General features: G+C 54.8%; 1 non-coding gene across 1 annotated transcript; it reads right to left on the minus strand.

Moving 5' to 3' along the window:
• Positions 1-4033: 4033 nt before the first annotated feature.
• LOC121878876 lies at positions 4034-4197 on the minus strand. The gene has a single exon (XR_006091247.1). It is a non-coding gene; the product is annotated as a 5.8S ribosomal RNA (ribosomal RNA).
• Positions 4198-5598: the final 1401 nt, after the last annotated feature.

The following is a 5598-nucleotide window of genomic DNA, read 5'->3' on the forward strand; positions in this document are numbered from 1 at the left end:
CTGTCCGTGCTAGTTCTGAGTTGACGCTGGGCTACTTTGCAGCCGGCGGGATTGTAGTGGAATCAACGCCCCGGCCCCCCGCACCTCTTACTAAGAGCTGGAGGGACGGCGAACACCGCCTGCAGAACACTTCACGCGAGCCTAGCGCTGCTCCATCGAAGGGCCGGAGGTACGCCGGGTCCGAGCTCGGTTTAGAGAGGGCGCCAGGCCACCGCAGCCGCCCCGCATCGAGAGGAAGACATGTGCGACATCATCCCTCGCCGGACGCAACTTACGCAGTTTGCCCTAACGCCTTATCACACCTCGCCCAGTCCTATGCCTCGAACTCCAGGCCAGCCCCGCTTCCCGCGACAGGCCCGACTGGCCTGATCCCTCAGAGCCAATCCTGTCCCCGGTTACGACTTAATTTGCTGACTTCCTTAATACCTACATTATAGTCTATCGACCAGAGGCTGCTTACCTTGGAGACCGATGCGGTTATGGGCACGCGACAGGCCCCGAAGCAGACGCCGCTGAAACGAAGCCCTACCAATGCTGCCTGGGGATAACCACCCTCGTATTGCCACGGACCGGGCGGTGGCACTCGACGTTAAGAACCGCTGGGCGCTTCTACGGCTAACCGCTCTACTCAACCGAACAGATTAGGCCACGGGCAGCTCAAACAGAAAAGAGTAACTCTTTTCCCCGACCACCGCCGGTGGACGCGAAGCTGCTTCTAGCCGTTAGACTTCAAGGGCATGTAGCATTCCCAAAGGGCGCACACAATACCTCGCTAGGTTCCAGGCCTGGTTACGAATAAGTACCGTATTCCCTTTCGCCACTCATCCTTGGCCTTTCACTTTGTTAGACTGTGTTATATACACCCAGGTAGATAGATAGATAGAACCTCTACTTAGTTGTAGTTGTTCTTCTTTCTTCTCCTCTGCTCGTGTTGCATTTGCCTCGAAGCGGATCAGGCTGCCTTAGCTCTGGGCTTAGGAGCGACTTCAACCCCATGTCCAAATTTATTCACATGGAACCCTTCGCTTCGGTCATCAAGGGAGTCTCTCTCTCGGTATTGCTACCGCCACTAAGATCTGCACCAGTGCGTTTCCAGGCCGCCTCCACGCTGAAACCCCTTCCCCAGCGCCACCACGCGTAATTTCCTACTACCGGGCTTCGGCATCCTTTGAGAGCTATGTCAGAAAAGAGCCTTCGGGCGGCTTCTAGAGTATCGAGAATGCTTGAGCGCTGGTTCATTTTAAGGGCTAGTTAAGCCGCAGGTGAGTTGCGCCACCAATAATTCCTTAGCGATTCCAACTTCATGGCCGCACCGTCCTGCTGTCTATAGTAAAATCCAATCTACCGGACCGAATGAGCATTCATTTAGGCCCCTTAAATCCCCACGTTTGGTTCATCCCACAGCGCCAGTTCTGCTTACCAAAAAAAGGCCCACTAGATACTTTCAGATTAGTCGCCGGAGCTTCATCCCCGCAAAAGCTTCAAGTATCTCACCCATTTAAAGTTTGAGAATAGGTTGAGGACGTTTCTCGGGTCCCCAAGACCTCTAATCATTCGCTTAATGTGATGAAATTCACCCTGCGAGTCTGTTGGTCCTTGAGGGAAACTTCGAGGGAACTTCAGCTACCAGATGATCTGATTAGTCTTTCGGCCTCTATACCCGCCAGCCCCACCTACTCCATTTGCCGTAGAATCGCTAATTTAATCTCCACGCCAGAGTTTCCTTCTGGCTTCATCCCGGCCCAGGCATAGTTCACCATCTTTCGGGTCCTAACATATGTTTATGGCCTTGCCGACTGCTCATGAGCGCCTGCCCCGTGCGCCTCCCGCCGCTTACCGACGCGCCCGCTTCCGGGACGGACAGCACCGCCGGGCGTTTGGCAAGTCCCGGCCTGCGCCCCCTCCCATGAGGGAAATTAAACTTCACCTGACGACCTCCATAACATGCAAACGTCCAGAGACGGGGAGTATCTCACTCCCGCTTGTCGCGGGTGGGGCGTAGCCGCAGGCAGCCGTCAGGGATCGGGTCAGCATCTGACCGAGAGCTCTGTTACAGCTGCCCCGGCGCCTGGGCCACTTTCTTATTTCGCCTTGGGTTTAGTGAGCCCATTGACTGCACACATGTTAGACCTCTTTTGGTCCTCAGAGCCAAGACGGCCGGTGGATCACGACTTTTGCACACCGCGAAAGAAACCAGCCGCCGTAAGCGCGGTGCGCCGACGACCGCCAGGGCAGCTGTACACTGGTGGTTCCCCTGTCGCGCGGGTCTCTGACGCAGCTGAGAGAGAGTCGGGCGGCGAGGTACCAGTCCACCGGCTCGACGCCCCCGCAACGGGTCGCGCACCCGCCCCACAGGCGAAATACCGACGCCAGCGTTGAGGGGCGCCGCCTAAACATTTTTGGGTCGCTTTCAATTACAACACCCTACCCATTAATACAGCCGACGAAAGGAATCTCTAGTTCGACCTTCGAAGCCTAAATTCGCTTTGGCTCTTAACGGTTTCACGTACTCTTGAACTCTCTCTTCAAAGTTCTTTTCAACTTTCCCTCACGGTACTTGTTCGCTATCGGTCTCGTGGTCATATTTAGCCTTAGATGGAGTTTACCACCTGCTTTGGGCTGCACTTTCAAGCAACCCGACTCTACAGAGAGGCCCTTTCCGACCGTCCCATCTGTACCCTCACGGGCGCCGCCATACCGGCCTGTCACCCTCCATGGGCAGTGGCCGCTTTCAAGCTTGACTTAGACGGTATGGGACGGCGTGCTGGACCCTCTGAAACGCAACACCCCTCGTGCCCGAAGACATCGAGGTTATGCGCTGGGCTTTTCCCGGTTCAGTCGCCCTTACTAAGGGAATCCCTGTTGGTTTCTTTTCCTCCGCTTATTAATATGCTTAAATTTGGCGGGTAGCTCTCTCCTACTACGAGGTCGATCGTGGTCTCATCATCCTTAGGGGGAACAAGTTCCCCAACCACGAAGCGGAAGACGCTCTGCCACCGACTTTCTTCACCACCGACATTACCAGGCAGGAAGGTTTGAGGGGCTTGTCGCGGGGGTACCAGCGGCCATGGCGCTGGCACTCCCACCCCTGACTCCGTTCCTTCTCATTGAGTGGTAAATAGCCAATAGGAAAAGTGTTCCAGCAGAACATCTCTCGCAGAGTCATATACACACACAGTTTTAATGCATATACGCTCGTGTTCCGCCCTTACTCGGCCGCACCTTTGCCGCTTAAACTTTGACCTCTTTCCCCGTTCCCGCATGCCACAGCAGTGGCACTTGTTTATCCGGAGAAAGAGAGCGAGAGTCGCAGTATTAATTGGCGTGAGCGGCCTTTCCGGCCGCAGAACTAGTGCTCTATCCCGGCGAGCGCCGTTATGAGGCGCAACACCGTCTTTAACGCGTTTAGAGAGAACTCCCCCTGCCTCCCTCCCAGTCATGAGATAGACGTGGACTCGTGGCGAACTCTCAAAGAGAACGCCCACACCGCGTCTGACCGTGGGAGAGGGTGGAGGAGCGCGTGAGGAAGAGCACGGCGTCACCCAAGCATTCTCATCTCTCTGCCTGCACCACTACATGGTAGACTGCGGGCCCAGGCGCACTCATCAATTTAGGTTCCACTGCAATGCATGCCAAGCACTCTTTTCGAGGTGATAGACGAAATTCCGGCGGGGCTTACTTAAAAGATATCCGACCCGGTTTCGTTTCCTCTTCGTGGGATGGAGTGCCTCTTAGAACATGTGCAGCATCAGCCATGAGCGGCCGACGGCCATTCGTGTCTCTGTGGACAGCAGGCAAAAGAGCGCCGCCTCCAGTTATTTGCGAGGGCGACAACTGTCGCTTTGTTGTGGTTGAATGTGGGTGCGCCAAGTCCATGGACTTGCTAGTGATAGGCTTGCTTGTTTTTAAGGGCACGCCTCGCGCAAGGCGCGGGCGATTAAACCCCAAGGCGGAAGCTCGGTTCGGGTTACCCTCGTGTCGGGGAGACAGTCAGCAGGCACCGAACTCGCAGCAACCGATGGATGTATATTTCCGACCCTCGTAGAGGAGTGGCGGCGACAAGCTCATATGGCTGCCGCCGCCGCAATATGCGTTCAACTTGTCGATGTATCTGGTATTCTTGCGATTCACATACCGACACGCAGTTTGCTGCGGTCTTCATCGACCCACGAGCCGAGTGATCCCCCGTTAAGAGTTGTGTATTTGCCATTTGGTCTTTTTGCGACTAACCATCACAGGTCGAGTCTCAATGAAAGGGTTTGACAGACATAGCCCAAGTTTGTGGTTTGGGTTTGGCCGGACGGCTTGTTGTTGTTTTTTGACACTTGAATTTCACTCTTTTTGGGTCAAGAGGCTTATTCGCCGGTAGTAAGGAACGGACGGGCAGCCGTCCAAAGCCCCGTCCGTCCTCCTCCTCCGGTCTTCGCGCTCTCGCCCGAGTGTGGTCCACCTACAGCGTGGTGGTACCTATTTTTGGTGCGGGGGCCGGGATTGTCCTCTTTCGCTGCTGGAGTTGCCAGAGCAGAGCCCGAGACCGCCCAAATCAGGAGAGTAGTAGTAGTAGTTTTAAGAGCGCCCCGTTCTCTTTCTCTGTTAATGATCCTTCCGCAGGTTCACCTACGGAAACCTTGTTACGACTTTTACTTCCTCTAAATGATCAAGTTTGGACATCTTTCCGTCAGCTCGAGGCGACGACCCCAGAAAACCCTCGCGGGCAACGGGGCCGACAATCCAAGAGCGCCAGTCCGAAGGCCTCACTAAATCATTCAATCGGTAGTAGCGACGGGCGGTGTGTACAAAGGGCAGGGACGTAGTCAGCGCAAGCTGATGACTTGCACTTACCGGGAATTCCTCGTTCATGGGAAACAATTGCAAGCCCCAATCCCTATCAAGAAAGGCTTTGAACGGTTTACCCGCTCCTCTCGGAGGGGGAAAACTCGTTGATCCCTTCAGTGTAGCGCGCGTGCGGCCCAGAACATCTAAGGGCATCACAGACCTGTTATTGCTCAATCTCGTGCGGCTAGAATTGCCGCTTATCCCTCTAAGAAGAAGTTGCGAACTGGACACCATTTTCTGGAGATCCGTCGACTACTTAGTAGGCCAGAGTCTCGTTCGTTATCGGAATTAACCAGACAAATCGCCCCACCAACTAAGAACGGCCATGCACCACCACCCACCGAATCGAGAAAGAGCTCTCAATCTGTCAATCCTTCCGGTGTCTGGGCCTGGTGAGGTTTCCCGTGTTGAGTCAAATTAAGCCGCAGGCTCCACTCCTGGTGGTGCCCTTCCGTCAATTCCTTTAAGTTTCAGCTTTGCAACCATACTTCCCCCGGAACCCAAAGACTTTGGTTTCCCGGAAGCTGCCCGCCGGGTCATGGGAATAACGCCGGCGGATCGCTAGTTGGCATCGTTTATGGTTAGAACCAGGGCGGTATCTGATCGCCTTCGAACCTCTAACTTTCGTTCTTGATTAATGAAAACATCCTTGGCAAATGCTTTCGCAGTAGTTCCTGGTCTCGGCGGACTCGTCCAAGCATCACCTCACCTCTTGGCCGCTAAATACTTTAACAATGCCCCCTCGCTTGTTCGATTAGTCAT

Source organism: Homarus americanus, unplaced genomic scaffold, assembly GCF_018991925.1.
Source record: "Homarus americanus isolate GMGI-L3 unplaced genomic scaffold, GMGI_Hamer_2.0 scaffold14161, whole genome shotgun sequence".
In the NCBI taxonomy this organism is placed as follows: Eukaryota; Metazoa; Arthropoda; class Malacostraca; order Decapoda; family Nephropidae; genus Homarus; species Homarus americanus.